This window comes from Sinocyclocheilus rhinocerous, unplaced genomic scaffold (assembly GCF_001515625.1).
Source record: "Sinocyclocheilus rhinocerous isolate Xijiao unplaced genomic scaffold, SAMN03320098_v1.1 scaffold1342, whole genome shotgun sequence".
Taxonomy (NCBI): Eukaryota; Metazoa; Chordata; class Actinopteri; order Cypriniformes; family Cyprinidae; genus Sinocyclocheilus; species Sinocyclocheilus rhinocerous.
The window spans coordinates 268,973-287,183 of NW_015640094.1; the positions used below are offsets into that span (position 1 = coordinate 268,973).

Here is an 18,211-nt window from a genome sequence, read left to right on the forward strand (position 1 = left end):
TTTAAAATAAAGATCTTTTAATTGCTGAATAAAAAGCATTAATTTCTTTAAACAAAAAAAAAAACTTACTGACTCCAAACCTTTATACGGTAGCATGTACATAACACAAATACATACCTAAGCAAACTCTGGCAGTCTAGTTGTGCCTGAGGGGTTCCAGAGGTAGCCTCCATCAGGATGTACACACAGGAATCTCACCCCTTTCCCGTTATCCTCCACTTGCTAATGGCTTTTGACAAACCTGCCGCCCGTTGTGGCCTTGTTCTCATTGAGCCGGCGAGACACAGCGAGCCTCCCCTCAGCCTTGAGGACCCACTTCAGGCACCGCATCTGTCGCCTTGACAACACTCTGCCACTGTTCTGTCACCACCTCCAGTCTCTCTCATTCCTTCTCTGCACAAGGACATGAGTCTGCATGCACTCGCCTCGGCTTTTGTGCCAAACACATACAAATTATTTTCCTAAAAACACTGACTACACTTAAAAATAAGAGTTCCAAAAGGGGCGGGGCCATAACAACCATAGACATTGAAAGAGACTAGTACCCCTCCTCAATATTTAGAAATTGCGAAACTGACCCTTTGCAAAGACCCGCTCCCCCTTACTTACTGTTAGGCTACTACGTCCGACAAGCCACGGCGCTCTCACGACACACATCGTTCTCACGCAGTAAAAAAAAAAAAAGCATCCCAGAGCAAAGAGGAAACTGACAACGCGCCATCAGACAAAACAGAGCAGGTTATTTAAGGTATAAAACAAAATCTCAGCTGTCAAATGTTGTCTTTTTTTTAAAGAAATTCAAACAATAAATACCATTTTGTGGCTCTTTCATGTGTCGTGACAGATCACTGTAGAGCCTCAGTTCAAGCGGCACGTGAACCGATCATCTCTTCCTCATTACTAGTAATGGCTTGAAATAAACATGAATGAACATCAGAAGGTATCTTGTTTCAACCGCGTCAATATGCAACATTTTTCAAGTTCAAGTCCATCGACATTAGTCTACTCTCCTGTCTGGTTTATTTGTCAGACAAAATGTCAGATTCTGTGTCATAATTGGTCAGATTGCCTGTCAGTCAAACTCCCAACTTCTTATAATATTTGAAATTCTTGCACTGATCTGCTTCACTCCTTTACATAATGCCCTGTTTGTTGTTAGGATGACAAAAAGGTTTAACATTTACATATTTGGTCTGTCTCAGCATGGGCGTTTGTCAGCGTCAAATTGACTTGGATGGCCAATGAAATCTAAGTAGGCGGGGCTTACCGTTCACAGAAGCAGAGCGTGAATTCCAGCGAGAATCATCAGTTAAAGGGTTAGTTCACACAAAAATGAAAATTAGGCTGCGTTTTACTCACCCCCGAGGCATCCTAGGTGTATATGACTTTCTTCTTTCAGACGAATCCAGTCGGAGTTATATTAAAAATTGTCTTTGATCTTTCAAGCTGTTTAAGAAAGAGAATGAGGTAAGATGGAAGTAGCGAAACCTGTAATATTTTACAGCTGTTTTATGATAGAAATGTTAAACGAACAACAGTAATATCCAGTGTTGGAAACCACTCGGCATTTTATATCAAAAAAGGCTGTTTAGAATCAAAAGTATGGTATTATTTACGTGATTAATGTATGAATGTGACGATATAAACGTTTTGCGCTTATTCGATGTATTCGACGTATTTCACTGTTCGACAGACTGAATGTGTTCATATTGTGCTATATTACTTGAAAATAGTTCAAAATGATTATTTCTAATAATAGAATTTCCTTCACCGTTGTATGTCTTCATAGTACATTTGAATATTTTTAGCGATACAAATGAAAAATTCTAATAATAATAGTAATAGTTTTTGATTCCCTGAAGAACTTTTTAGTGAACAATTCATATTTTTTCTTAGTGCGAAGAACATAATCTAAATAACTATTTTCCTCTTTAAAGAAGCTTTCGTTGAATGGAAATGTTCCACACTTTTTTTAAACTCCGAATGTGAAGAACATTTTAATAATCTAAAGAATCTTTTTCCACTATAAAGAACATTTTGTGCATTGGAAAGGTTTCATGGGTGTTAAAGGTCCATAAAAACATTTATTTCTAAGAGTGTAGGTTGTAGGAGACGTTGAAATCGCTCTGTATTATGGTTTGTTTAGGACACAGTGATAGGTACATCAATGGTTGACATCGATTGGAAAAATAAGAGTGATCTTCCAAAAGAATATCTCATGCTGAGATGATTGTCGTAATTTAATATCATAACATTATACAACTGGAATTTCTCAAGGAATGCCACATTCGGCCATCTGCCAGGTGGATTTTATCCATGCCGTACAGATTCATAACACAGGGTGAATTCAGATAAATTGGCTTCTTGCCATTCATTTGATTTGACATTTATATATACAGTAGGGTCCAAGAGTCTGAGACCAATCAGCGCTCAACAATAAGAATGGCCTGCAGCCAGTGGTAGAGCGTTTGGAGCCAGTTGACAGGACTGTCACTCATCCCTTCAGGCCAGGGCTGCAATGCCACTGAAAATCTCACATTCATTGATCTTCCACATCCTTTTTTATGCCTTGCAAACGTAAAGGCTTTTGTGATGTATTCTGTGCTGTTGTTGCAAATTTTGCTGATTTGTCACCAAGATTGTTATCAAGCCGGCTTTCATAGATGTGGTGTAGTAGAAATTGCAAAAATGACTTAGGAGAGTTTTGAAAGAATGCATTTATCAGCACAACTTTGTTTTAGAACACTGTTATCTCTCAACACAATACCATTTTAGATTTCATTTAGATTACCAGTTTAATTTCCTTTTTGCTTTTTCTAAATTAAAAAAAAAAAAATATATATATAGCTAAAAATATCAATATTGAAAATGCATTGACTATTAAAAATATTATTTTTATTATAATATCAGCATAACAACTATACAAAGTTGAACTAATTATGAATTTAAATAGAAAAACTAAAGAAAATGTCACATTATAGAATAAAAATATTAATATTATTTTAGTAAATACTATATATAAATGCATAGCTACAAATATCAAAACTGAAAATGCATTTACATTTTCTTAATTTATTAAAAATTATATTACCAGCATAACAACTGTGCAACATTTAACATGAATTTGAGAATGTTGTATTGGTATTAAAATCTGTGCTTTATAATTTACATAACTAGATTTTCTTTTTGAAAACAAAAAAAAATTGTAAATATAAATATTATTTCCAGCAAATATAAAAACTATATAGCTAAAATAGCAATACTGAATCTTCTCTATTATTTATGAAAAATTATATTACCAACATAACATCTGTAAAAAGTTTGAACAATTAACATGATTTTGAGAATGTTGAGTATTGAAAAACTTGTATCATTTATATACCTATTTTTTGTAAAGAAAATAAATTGTAGAGAAATCTCACATTGAATGAAAAATATAAATATTATTTCTAGTAATTATATAAATGCATAGCTACAAATATCAATATTAATAAAATGCATCTACAGTATTTAACTTTTTTATAAAAAAACATATATTTCCAGCAAAACAACAGAAAATTTGAAACAATTTACACGTTATTTGAGAATGTTATCTTATAGTATTGAATTGCTTTAATGATAGCAGTTTTACATTTACATATTTGATTAGTGATTAGAAATAGTGCAGACTCTTTAATATTTTTTTATGCATTTTAAAAAAAAGATAAAACACTCTTTATTTCCAGGTCTATATGAATGATTTTGAGAATGTTGAGTATTGAAAAACTTTTATCATTTATATAACAATTTTTTTAAAGAAAATAAATTGTAGAGAAATCTCACATTGAATGAAAAATATAAATATTATTTCTAGTAGTAATTATATAAATGCATAGCTACAAATATCAATATTAATAAAATGCATCTACAGTATTTAACTTTTTTATAAAAAAACATATATTTCCAGCAAAACAACAGAAAATTTGAAACAATTTACACGTTATTTGAGAATGTTATCTTATAGTATTGAATTGCTTTAATGATAGCAGTTTTACATTTACATATTTGATTAGTGATTAGAAATAGTGCAGACTCTTTAGTATTTTTTATGCATTTTTAAAAAAAGATAAAACACTCTTTATTTCCAGGTTTATATGATAAATAAATATCCCAGTCTTCAGTCTTTTGGACCCCACTCTCTTTCTCTCTCTATATATAGTCAGAGAAGACACCATATTTTATTGAACACGAACGAAGAGGCTTTGAAGAAAGTACAGTCCGTTTGATGTACCTTCCTGTTTAAAGTTTAGGTCACGTCCAATGAAAATTTCTGAAATAACATCTTGTTCTTTGTTCAACTCAATTAAATGTGCCTTTGACACTGACTACAGTCTTAGTGATTAGAAATAGTGCAGACTCTTTAATATTTTTTTATGCATTTTAAAAAAAAGATAAAACACTCTTTATTTCCAGGTCTATATGATAAATAAATATCCCAGTCTTCAGTCTTTTGGACCCCACTCTCTTTCTCTCTCTATATATAGTCAGAGAAGACACCATATTTTATTGAACACGAACGAAGAGGCTTTGAAGAAAGTACAGTCCGTTTGATGTACCTTCCTGTTTAAAGTTTAGGTCACGTCCAATGAAAATTTCTGAAATAACATCTTGTTCTTTGTTCAACTCAATTAAATGTGCCTTTGACACTGACTACAGTCTGTAGGTATCAACATATACAGTAAACAAAACCGAATGTGCGACTGACATACCAGACCCGATGAGTTGTTTAATAAGGCTGCTTGGGACGTTTTGCCTGTTTAGCTTTATTTTCACTGCGAACAAGAGAAAAAAAAACATGGATGCTATTAAAATAAGTCCTATTTCTCGAGGAATGTAGGTCTGCCGCCTTTCTCGCCGCGCTCCTCTTTTAACGCATTTTTCCTGCTGCTTCTCTCAGTGAGAATGTTATTTTTTAATGGCACACTGAGGACTGATAGGCCATTTGCACTGAGCTTTTTGTTTGTCTGACATGGCTTCATGCCGCGGACGACTGGTCAATAGGTCTACGGTTTGCATGCAAGTACACACACTCAAAAACAACTACTTTTTTCTAAAGAACAGGGAGAACGCAAATGTAGGAAGACGAAGTTAGATGTTTTTCCATCTGGTGCTGTTTTTTTCTTCCTTTCAGACTTTCTTTGTGTCCTTTTTATTTTAGCTTGCATCAAGATCTTTTTACCTCTAATAGGAAGAGGGCTGTTCATTTATCTAGGCCCTGCAGTTTCACAAATTTCCCTTTGAGCCTCGAGAGGAATGAAAGCTCTTTTTAACCAACACCTATTACCTCAGCCATCTGTTCCCCGGGCGTGAAATAATTCACAATTTCTCCGATATGATCTTTTTCATTTTGCCTTGTCGTATTCATTTGAATGATTTTATTCCTCTTCTTTAGGTTTTATTCGTTTCACAGTCTGGGTGAATTCACCCTTTTGCGCTCAGGCTCATTATGGTTAACACCCCCACTGGATGTGAGATTTTATTAGTCCTCTTGCCTCCAACCCCCTCGTGGGGGCTTCAGAAATTAAGACATTACCAACCAAACGCTTCATGCTGAACTAATGAGCCACTGAAACATGCCGGTGGGGGACTTATTTTAAACGCAGCCCGACTATCTGCACTCTGTATTAAAGATAAAATGAGCTAAATATTTGTTACTGAAGTGGGATTGAATTGCTCAGCACCTGTTAGGCCTTCTTGTGAACTTTAAGCCCAGTTTTTATTGCTTTTCAGCTCTAAATCTGCTACTGTAATAATGCCGTGACTGATCGAGTAGAGTTGGGAACGTCGAACTGACTGCTGCCATCTGGAGTCTAGATGGACTTGTGGTAAAATGGAGCGTTTTCGTCCATTAACATCAATAATCAATGTGGCGTAAAAGCCGCGGCCTAGCGTTTAACACGCATAGCTCGACATGTGAGTAGAGCTTGTGTGGCGTATCCTGATCTCGCCTCTTCTCTGCTTCATTTATTGGACTTTCTTGACTCCCTTAAGTAATTAAAGAGGCGAAAATGAAACTAGATTTGCATTTTCTGACAGATGTTCAAGCTCAACGGTAGTTAAAAACAATGGGCAAAACAATCTTTATAGCTTTTATTTGGGTTCATGTTCTTTCACAGCTACACAACTGTTCAAATGTTTGGTGGTCATAAGATTGTTTTTGAAAGAAGACTCTGGTGTTCGTCATAGCTTCATTTATTGGATGAAAACTACAGTAATATTGTGAAATATTTTTACCATTCAAAATAACTGTTTTTAGGTGAATATATATTAAAATGTCATTTATTCCTGTGATCAAATCTGTATTTTCAGCATCGTTACTCCAGTCTTCAGTGTCACATGATCCTTCAGAAATCATTCTAATATCCTGATTTGCTGCTCAAGAAACAATTCTGATTATCAATGTTGAAAACAGTTGTGCTGCTTCAGATTTTTATGGAAACCTTAATACTTTTGCTTTCAAGATTTTTTGATGAATGGAAAGAACAGCATGTAGAAACATTATTAATGTCTTGATGGTCATTTTTGGTCAATTAAATGCATCCTTTCTGAATAAATTTTAAATAAATTTAAATTTAAAAAAATTTAAACAAATATTCTGAATAAATATTTAAATCTGACCCCAAAATTTGAAGAGTATAGTGTGAATATAAAACTGTTCATTGTTCATTTGTGTTTATTAATAAAACAGATTTTAATGTCTTGAAATGTTAAAATATATATAAAAATGAACATGGAATTTGATTAATAATTAAAGCTGTAAAAGCTGGTCGTTGTTAGTTCATGATACCCAATGCATTAAATAATGTTTGAGATTCGAAGTTTGAGGTTTTAGTGCATTAAACAATATCAAAAACACTTTTTAAGCAAAACATTTCACAAAAAGAGGTTTTAAATGTTAAAATAATAGATATAGGCCTACTGTTCAAAATGAAGACGAACAGTATTTGGACACTTTTTGGATATCAAACATTAATCATCTTGACACCTAGTTGGTTTAAAGTCATTGTTGGCAAAGATGGCTCTTAGAAATGAAGCATAAACCCATCATTTGTTCACATATGCCATTGGTTGTGATGTTTTGTTATTTAATGCATTGAAATTCATACATTTTAAGTGTCCAAATCCTTGCTTTGTTATAAATAATCAATGCAGTAATCAAAATCTAACAGTGATATATTTCATTCATGAGCAGGTCAGTGTAACTTGATTAAAACAAATTTCATAGCATTAATGAGCAACTGCAGTCCCTGAAGTTATGAAATTAAACCATCTGTGATTTTAATCGATGAAAGCATTGATTTTTTAAACTAATGTTTTCCAATTGGAGATGCTGATCTCTTTGAACAGTGAATGCGGTTCGTTTTAGTCTTTACGACCCTGGCTTTTGGTTTAAAAGAAGGACCTGCGGAATGAAAGTGTTTTCTGAATGTCCTGAAGGTCTTTCAAAGCAGGTTATGGAAAGCCAGGTTAGGATTTAGCGGCAGACGAAAGCCACCGGAGCAGCGGTGTAGTTAAGTGCCCTGCTCAGGGGCACGGCTGTGCCGGACGATCCGGGCCGTAGCCGAATGCGGTTGGCTGAGAGTCCCTGGCCGCCGGCGCTGAAGCTGAAATCCCTCGGCCTCTGGTTGATGGTCTGGTCTTCCAGCACGCATGACCTCTCCAAGAGAGCTGCGTGCGCTATTGATGTTTTCTAATGGCTCGTCTGTGTCGGCTAATGGAGGGATGGGATTGGCTGTGACTTGAATCTTATATTTCAGTGAGTGTGTTTTTCATGCTCGCATGTAGTGTGCACTGACCTCTTGCTGCTGGACATTAGTGGGTGCAATAGAGGTTCTTAGTAATATGTTTACATCAGAAGAGAACCGTCCTCTTATGAAGAACTTTGTTCAGCAGGCTTCCTAAATTGCTGTTTGGCTCTGTAGAAGTAGTTCTTGATGTTCACGTTGCTTGTATGTTCTTAGATTAGTGTGCTGGTTTATGGGATCTCTTTTAAAAAATCAAAGGTTTTCAATCTTTTAGATGCCGCCCCTAAATATGATCGTCCTTTTTATTTTATTTCAGCTAGTTGCCAAGTCAACATTTCTCATTTTCAGTTAGTTTATTTTGAGGTACTAACTAAAACTGGAATAAAAATGAATACAAACTACATAGACATACTGTAGGAAAAAAACAACAAAAGCCAAAAAATGACCTATAAATAAATAAATAAATGACTAAAACTTTACAATTAAAATGAAAAGAGAAGATATAAAAATAATTTACAACTAAAATAACCTTGGTGCAAGGGACCCCCCGTCTTTAAATATAAAAGGCATATATTTGCATTTCTATACTGTAAAAAAATTAATTTGTGAAATATTATTTGGAAATTATTTCTTGTTTTTTTTTAAAAATCTTTTCTTTTTTTTATCATTTTATCTTTTGTTTTTTTAAACATTTTAATAAATTAATATTTATTTCAATTCATTTATTTCAATGAAATAGTGTTGTTTATTTCATAATTTGTTAGTATTTATTCCTTATTTATTTTTCCATTTTTACCACTGCTTTAAAGCACCAGTATACTGTATAGAGATTTTATAGAGTATAGATTTTATGGAGATCGATTATTTAACAAAAAATTATAACATGATGAAAATTAACTAGTGTTGAACACCCTCTGGGACAGTTTGTACCCTTTTTGTAGAAAAAGTGCCATTTTTAAGACTGTTAAGGACTGTTCATATACACTGTACTGTATGAGGTGTTCTTGCATCCATCTGAATGACAATTGTTCAGTTTATTCATGCACTTAAAATGTTAATTTAAAGAAGTTAAACTCCTAAAAATGTGTTGCGATCTCTGCATCCTTTTCCATTTTGTTCTGTCTTGCTGCTTTTGAACACTAGAGCGTGACCTGTGTGATCTGCCGCGTACTGCCGCTGTGTTGTAAATGTACATTAATTGCGTTTATTTTTTTGTGGACGGGCTATTTTTAGCCTCTCTCTGGTTTTGGAGAGCTCCAGATGCGGTGGATATTTTTAATCCTGGCGTAACTGTATGTAAGCGTGTCAGTGTGAGTGTGTCCCCTGTGTGTGTGGATGTAGCTCTCATCTCTCCATCACTCGCTGCAGCTCCACACAGATGGACAGATAAACAGCTCTGGAGAATTCGCCAAACTCACTGTTGAACTCCACTCCGCTCTCTTATTTCTCCATTTCAATCCTTCGTTCTCTTCCTCCTCCGCGAGGGCCTCCCCAAAACTCGGCGAAACACACTGACAGCCTCTGGTTCACACACACTGGCGCTCTCTGTGGGACTCCCCCCGCTTTCATGTAGACAAAAGCGTGGCGGTTGGATCATCATGTCTGTCTGTTCTTCTGTGATGCGCTACAGCAGCTCCCGTTGCCTAAAATAGCGCTGCTTCACCTGAGTCTGTTTCTTCACAGGTTGACTTGCAAAGAGAGACGAAGTGTGGAGGAAGGTGAGAGGTGGAAGTGATGGTAGGATGTGAGGTATCTGTCTGCTTCTAAAAGGGCTTCAACAAGATACAAGCTCCTTAGATTTTACAGCCAGTCAAGCTATTTTTAATTTTAGATGATTTAGATCACCTCTGCGGTTATTAAAGCCCACCTATTGTGCCCAAGTTAATCTTTGAATACACCGATGGTTTAATTACACTTAAATCTTTAGCAAATATCAAAATGAACATTCATTTTCAAACTGTACATTAAATAGTTGATGAACAAAATCACACATTTATTTGCTTGTTTAAACAAAATAGTATAGAATTATGTTTATAATAGCCTATATACACACACACAGCCTAATGGCCCAACCAAAAAACAAATTTAAAAAGCATTTAAGTATTCAAATCTTAGATGTTTATTCAGATCCTTCTATTATCAATTGAAACCCACAATGATATTTAAAATATTAGTACGCTTAATATATATAAAATCATCATTTATTGAGTAATTTCAATTGGGAGGCGGCTGTCCCGAACCCTGACCCCTAAAATTCAACTTGTGAAAATATTGAAATAATTTTTGTATTTCTTTCCGTTGTCATTTTTTTAAAAGTATCTTTTTTGATTCTTTTAAAAAGTGAAGTTAAAAATAATATTTATTTTATATTTTCTTTGTAAATTATGAAACTTTATGTAAAAATGTGTCCCGCATTTTTCATGTCACTGCCGAAACAGTGTATGTTTTAGTCCTTTGGCCGAAACTGATTTTAACTAAACCCATAAATTTATGATCAGGAAATATTCCTCTGTCCCCCTCTCTCATAGCTACAGGGTGTGAGTAGATAGGTCTCATCATTTTGAGGGAAATGTGTTCAAACGTCTGAAAAATCTGTATGTAACTTTAAGGAACGTCACTACCAAACACATTTTGTCTGCAATTAAGCACACTTTTTTGGGAGTTATTCCATAACATTTAGTTTTTATGTGTAGCACTGTTCAGAACTGTGCTAGCTAACCATGTGCTGATTAGCATCTTTGAGCTACATTCAAAAGTATCTCAAATTGTCACTACCGAAACATTTAGTGGAGTTTCGGTAGTGACGTCTTTGTTTTTTTGGGTGTTATCCCATAGAATTGTCACTACTGAAACAGTCACTACCGAAACTTGTCATCATTGTTTCGGTAGTGACAAAAGGGAACACATAATTCTCATATTTGGGGGAAATAAACACATTTTTAGTATAGTTATGCAATTTTTTTTGTATTTTAGTATGTTATAGTAGTGTTTTAGTATGCAAGTTAAAATTCTGTAATGTGATGTAGTTGCTACCAAAGCATTACTGTCACTACCGAAAATGTGCTGTCACTACCGAAACATGGGATGTTTTGTCAAAAATAAAGTATACTGAGTTATCAACTGAGATGTTATGATTGGTTCAATGTACAGTATATTCAAACTAATGAATCCTTAACTTTGAAATCAGTATGATCGTTTCAAAATACAACAAATCTCTTAAATTACACTTGAAATATTGTTAAAAATGTAATTATTGATTTACCTCTGAAAATTAAAAAAATAGCAAAAAAGTGTATTTACAATCTAGATGTAAGCAAAATCTTAATAGGTCAATATAACCCTTCTAATTAAATTATTATTACTGTGTTTCGGTAGTGACAAATTTGGGGAGAGGACAAATATTCCAAAACTTTCGAAGAATAAAATATGAGAATTAACTGCGCAATTATTAGAAATGTGTACCTTGGATAATTTACAATTTGCATTTTTTTGCAAACATTTTTTTTTTTTTCCAAGACGTTTCCAACTCTGACTTAGGACCAATTCTGTAGAATGGCCCATATATATATATATATATATATATATATATAAAAATACACTTTTTTAAATCAATATTTACTTCTCCGTTTTGTGTGCACTCGCAGCAAATCTATTTAATTTCTCCGAGGTAACATCACTTACACCTTGTTTTTCATTTGGTAGGAAATGCTAGTAATGCCCACTGGTGAAATGGATGCTGTGTGTGAGCTTGTTTTGTGAGAATTGTTTTTGGTTTATGAAGTATTGAACCACAGCGTTCACATGAATTTGGATTCAGCAGCTTTAGGCTGGAGCGACCTGTGAGAAGACTGCTATCTGCCTGCATGTGTACGAGTATCAGCCTGTGTGTTGTTATGGATGACATCTCTACCACACTGATACTGTTAGTGTGTGTGTGTGTGTGTGTGTGTGTATTTATCTGCAGACATCCATTAGTGCATGACAGTAGAGGCAGACAGGAACACTGTGTCTCTCGGTTGGGAGAGAGAGAGAGAGACTCTGAATTGCCCTGGCTTTTCATTGCCTCTTCTTCCCTTGTTTCCCTCCTTTCCTTTTTCAGGCTTTTCCTCTGTGTGTCACTGTCTTAGAGCACAATACCTGAGCTGGACACTTTTTCCCAGAACATATTGAAGACTCTATCAGAATTTGTGCCCAATGTGTCCCAGTTTCTTCCGTGTCAAAAACAGTATGAAGCTGATTTCGGTGAGCATCTGCTGAGCGTTTCAGCACAAAACCCTCCGTCTTATTCACGAAGTACCAAGGTCGTCATCAGGGCTTGCGATACTTTTGAACCTGGCTCTAAATGTGAAATATTGTGCCGCTGTATTTAAATCAACTCATTGTCATTCTTTTCAACACGATCACACTTTCCTTCTATGTAAATTAGGTTTTTTAATAGAATGTGCTTTATTCACAAAACTGTTTGTCTATTAGCTTTGCGCTATTACCGCCCCAGGAAAGCAGGCAGTAAACTGAATTTCATTTTAGATCTTTGTACATATTTTTCTGTTGATTATGGCAGCAATTATTCATCAACTGATGATGAAAAGATGAAGCGTTCTAGCCGGTCATAGATATATATCCAGATTTGGGTTGTGTTTAAGCTATTTTTTGGCTTTTTAACTCTGTATTGCTTTCTAAAGCCTCTACACATTAACATCAGTCAATTTCAGGGGGGAAAATTATATCTTTTTACTAAGATAGAGTTCAAATGGGCACTGATATATGTTTTCATATTTAAAGAATTTGCCACTGATGATTCAAACGCGAGTTTTGAGCAGTGTAGAGTAGGGCTTGTTGTTTGTCATTTCTCTGATCACAAATGCAAACATGCAACGCAATGCGATGCAACACAACGCGTAAAAAGATAGTGTAAGTCATTATAATCAGTAATTATGTCCCCACTGGATGCTACAAATGCCTCATTTATAATGGGTTTTATCTTCTAAGGTAAATGGTTTTATTAATAATAATAATAATAAATTAAGTTAATTATTTATGATTTGAATTCATGTTTTTTATATTAGTAATATTTAATACTTTTAATTTACCATTTAATTTGGTTAGATTTAAAAAAAAAAAAAGCATTCTAGAAGATTTTATTTTTTTTTGCGTTTATCTGATTTTCATAATTCTTTTAGTGAATCAAATTCTAAAGTAGTGCATGCAAGCTAATTTTACAATTTAGCAGGAGCAATTCATTCTTAATTATTCTGAATGAATATTGGTTTTATTATTATTCATTTATTTTTTAATTATTAAATTTAATTAATTATTTAAAAATATATATTTTTTTATTTAATTCTACATTTAATTTGGTTTGATTTTTGAAAAGCACAGCAATTTATGGAGTCGAAGTTGATGTTATTTGAACTTTTACCAGCATGCTACAATGTTTTATCTTGGCACTTTGCTCCATAGAGCTCAGTGCATTTGGAAACATTTTATATGCATTACATTATCTGCTTATTCATTAATTTTTTCAGAGTGTGCCCCTGTTTTATGCATTTATTTGGGCCGTGGCCTCTCACTCTTTCTCACTCTCTTCATCTGTCTATCCATATATTCATTCCTGAAGGGCACTAATACCCCTGTTCTGCTTTCATCTGTCTGTCTGTCTCCCTTAAGTCTTATACAATCATCATAATCTTGCACAATCAGGCCACTTTCATTTCTCCCTACTCCTCTCTCTCTCTCCATCAGTCTGTCTTGTATGGAGACACACTTGTTCAGTTTGGGTTCAGATCACGGTGACACAAAAGATCTAGTTGTCAAATGGCTGGATGTACCGAATCACTCACTGAACAGCGTGTACGCACAGTGCATTTCATGTTCCCGCTTTTGTTTATTTCTTTCTTTCAGCTTTTATTCATGTCCTTCTCTGGTTCCCGGTGTTGTCACATACACAAACAAACTCAGTATGGAATAAATCAGCGCGCTAGAGGACTCCACGGCTCATGCTGCGCATCTGATGATACAGATGCTTACGTCTACATCCCCTCGGGTTAGAGTGATGGACGAACGATGTCCACCTGGACACGTGAAAGGCCATCGATACGCGTTAAAAGAAACCTGCCAAGTATCCAGACACACACAAAGCCCGAGTTTAATTCAGTCATCAAAAGCAGCATTTCCAAACCGCTAGCCATTTTCTCCCCCAGCTTCACCAGAAGATAACACCCAATTACATGAAAGTAAAGAGTGGAGAGCGTTTATTACGGTCATCTGCTGCGTTAATCTCCGCATAATGCCTGCAGATGTGATCGCACTGAAATACAGGCATGTGACGGGTCCAAACGGGCCTGATAAAACTGCAAATGTGCACCGCTGCACACTCAATCCTCACGCTGTATGATTGATAACTGTAAGGCAGACTGAGCGCTAATATATAGGCAAGTCTTGAGAGCGTGCAATTATGTGCATGTAATTATAACTGATGGAGTGGTGCTCCGTGAAGTGAATAAAGTCCGTCAAAAGATGTTTTCATTTGATTGAAGAGTTCGTCAGAGACTCGAATCAGGGAAAAGGAGCTGAATTTCCCATCAATCAGTGCAGAGGAATGTAAATGGGGAAATGGCGCGATCTGGCTTGAAACTTAACCTTTGATTTGACGGCGAATGTCTGTTGGCGTTTCTGTGAATTGGCTTCTGATGACTGGTTGTGGTCGAATGGTTCGGTCGGGAATATTTGTTTTGTTGCGTGTTTGAGTGAGTCAGTGTTATTTATTATGTCGCGGCATGAGGACGAGGTTTTGCCGTAAAGGTTTTTCTTCATGATTCAGGGGTTTTATGAAGACACACTGCCTGATTGTGAAAAGAGCTCATTTAGAGCAACAGTATTTCATATCGTAGGCCAAACATAAGATTAAATACTGGCTTATTTACCAGACTGTCTACTCTATTACGAGTTTTCATTCTCTTCTCAAAGGAATAGAACAATCAAAATTATTTCTGTGGAACGCAAAAGGAAACGTTTTGCAGAATATTGTTGCTCTTTTCCACAGAATGAAAGCATACAATAACCAGGAGGGGCCTCAACGGTGTCATTGTAGTGTTAATTATATACTTTATTATATACTTAGCTTATTATATATATATATAGAGAGAGAGAGAGAGATGTTTTTTTTTGTTGTTTTTTTTGTAATTTAAATTCTTATTTCAGTTTTGCTGTCAAGGCCACATTTGTTTGTTTTCATGTAATAACAATAACACATTGAATTAAGCATGTAATACTGAAGTAAAAAGAATGAAATAATGTTTTCTTGTAAAACATACTCCAATAATCTTTGAAAAATATTTTTACAGTACCTATAGTAACTTTTTATTTTCAGATCTTATATTAATTTATATTTTTTGAATTTTGTATAAATATTATAGCAATGTGCTTTTGTCATTTTTTATTATTATTTTAAAAAATATTTCTATATAGCGTTAATTATTTCAGTTTTAGCATTTTAGTACTTAAACTTATTTCGGTAAGTTGCCAAGGCAACATTTGTCAATTTTGTTTACATTTTAAAATTCAAATATTCATCTAATATTTGTATCCTATTTTATTTCAAAATTATTTTAATTACTGAAAATGTTAATACTTAAACTTATTTCAGTTATTTAGCATTTATTTTATTATTTTTTTCTTTTACATTTTTAAGTTAACAATTTTCATCTAGTATTTATATTGTATTTTACTTAAAAACTTTTTAATTACTGAAAATGATTTTTAACAATAACACTGGCTGTCAATCTCTAAAAAAAAACACTATATAAAAGCACCATTCTACAAAGAAGTACCATATAATTAGTCCATACATCTTTTGTACTAAAGTCTTCTGATTGAAGTCATACAACAGCTTTGTGTGAGACGTAGAACAATATTCAAGTTATTATTGTTATTGTTTATGGGTTAGTTGTTATTCACTCTTGCTGCTCTCAAATCACATTCTCCATTCCTTTGCGCACCGTGTTTTGGATGCTAATGAAATTTCAGTCAATAACAGATAGGAATCCTCACAGAACCTATTGAATAGCTTCAGAAGTCGTAGAAGAGCGTGCACAAACTGGACATAATAGTGCTTTATTTAACAGTCAGTGGTCACTATATGCTTTGGTTACATGGAAAAGAACAGCGTGAACATTTATCCTAACATCTCCTTTTGTGTTTCTCGGAAGACAGTCAGTCACACAGGTTGGAAACAACATGCAGGTGAGTAAATGGTGACAGAATTGTTATTTTTTTAGGTTAACTATACCGTTAAAATATAATAGTTGGCAACTGTACGCGAGTAGACAACATCTTGGGTGTGTTTTACTGCTAAACAGGGTGATTTCAATATTGGTTCATATTTGAGAAGATGATTCATTTCCTGAACATTTTCAACGGAGTGCAGAGTGAGTGAACGTGAATCTTGATTTTTCCCGCTCCGTGCAGATTAGAGCTGGAATTTCCCCGGCGCAGATGAGCTGTAGATAATGAAGAAATACTCGTTGTTTTCGCAGGTCTCGCCGAACGATCGCACCTCAGCTCGGGCAATCATTCGCATGATGTTTCTTGTAAATTGAATCACTTTGTTTTTGATTTAGTTGGTTATTTGGAAGTTTGATTTCCTTTGCTTTGTACTTTCTGCTGCTTTCTTTTTTTCATTTCTGTTTCATCACTATTTTATATTAATGCCCTAGGACTTTACAGGCAACCGTTTTTCCACTCAGCCACAAGCTCATTCTTGTGAAACGCGGCTTAGTCAACACTTAGTCATACTTCACACGCTAAGAAAATTCTAAATAATATATGACTAAGTGTATATGTGAGAGTCTTTAAATCCACCTACAGATGCATAGTGTCCTGTAACTCATTAAGTGCTCATTTGCCCTCATGTTTGGCTTGATATTCACATTTAGAGTGTTTGCGAAAGAAAAAATTGCTGCATATGTGTGTTCGTCTGCATATGCATCTTTTAAATCATGCTAGGTGATTTGTGCACACGCTAAAGGCCTTCAGTAGTGATTTTCGTGCCATCTGCAAGACCCACGGTCTCTCTTCCCATGACTTCAGCATCACAGCATGAAACAACACACACAAACACTCATACACACACCAGAAACTTAATAGTTCACCCTGAAATGAAATTACTTCATCTACGCATCCTCATATTGTTTCAAACCTGTATGACTGACTTTCTTGTTCTTATCTGTACTGTTTTGACTTAGGTTTTCCAATAACCAGAATGATAAATAATTCAATTAAATTGTGATTATGATAATTCAAATTACGATGAATCGTTTTTCCCCTTTGGCCTTAAAGGAATAGTTCATTCATTTGCTGAAAATTACTCCCCCCTCAGGCCATCCAAAATGTAGATGGATTTGTTTCTTCATCAGAACAGACTCACCAATGGATCCTGAATGGGTGCCGTCAGAATGAGATTCCAAACAGCTGATAAAAACACCACAATAATCCACAAGTAATCCACACCACTCCAGTCCATCAATTAATGTCTTGTGAAGTGAAAATCTGCATGTCTGTAAGAAACAAATCCATCATTAAGGCATTTTAATTTTAAACCATCGCTTCTGGCCAATCTGTAAGTCCATAATCTATAATAACACTTCTTCCCCTGTTGTCCTCTCAAATTAAAATCAACTGACTTATTTATTTAGAACTGTTTTAGACTTTTTGTAAACGGTGCTTGATCTGTGCAGATTTCTCTCCTGATTCAGACAAGACGACTTTTTCACTGGAGAAAGCAATATCATGGATAGGGGACTCCAAAACTTTTGGACTTTTGTCCAAAAGCAACATTAAGTTAAAAACGTCTTGATTATGGATTTATTTCTTACAAACATGCAGCTTTTCACCTCACAAGACATTAACTGATGGACTGGAGTGGTGTGGATTACTTGTGGATTATTGTGATGTTTTTATCAGCTGTTAGGACTCTCATTCTGACGGCACCCATTCACTGCAGAGCATCCATTGGTGAGCAAGTGATGGAATGCTGATGGAATGAATTTCTATAAATCTGTTCCCATGAAGAAACAAACTCATCTACATCTTGGATATTCAGAGAGATTAAGATTACATTTTCAGTCAATTTTAATTTTTGGGTGAACTATTCCCAAAAGAATGTAACTCGATCTGCACCATTTGTGTTGTTCAGACATGTATTTAAAAAATACATTTAAAATGTATGTAAAAAAAAATATATATATTTTTTTTTAAGAAAACTCTAGGATTGTAGTAAAGCAATCCCCGTTAGATCCATAAGGATTTCCAGAAGTTACAGAGTTACAAACAGTTCCGTATGTGCCTTGTGGGTGTTTTTGATGGGAGTAGTCTTAATCCCAAAAGCCGTGATAATTTACCCTTATTATGTGCCAAATTCATGTGACATT

General features: G+C 34.7%; 1 protein-coding gene and 1 long non-coding RNA gene across 2 annotated transcripts in view; both read left to right on the forward strand.

Moving 5' to 3' along the window:
* LOC107752520 (uncharacterized) overlaps positions 1-11,555 on the forward strand; it is a 16,553-nt gene extending 4,998 nt beyond the window's left edge. The window contains exons 2-3 of the long non-coding RNA XR_001641365.1: positions 2,726-2,734; positions 11,545-11,555. This is a non-coding gene — a long non-coding RNA (uncharacterized LOC107752520). The remainder of the gene's footprint in view (positions 1-2,725; positions 2,735-11,544) is intronic.
* LOC107752518 (nectin-2-like) overlaps positions 1-18,211 on the forward strand; it is a 157,621-nt gene that overhangs the window by 96,517 nt on the left and 42,893 nt on the right. The gene's annotated exons all lie outside the window — the stretch shown is intronic.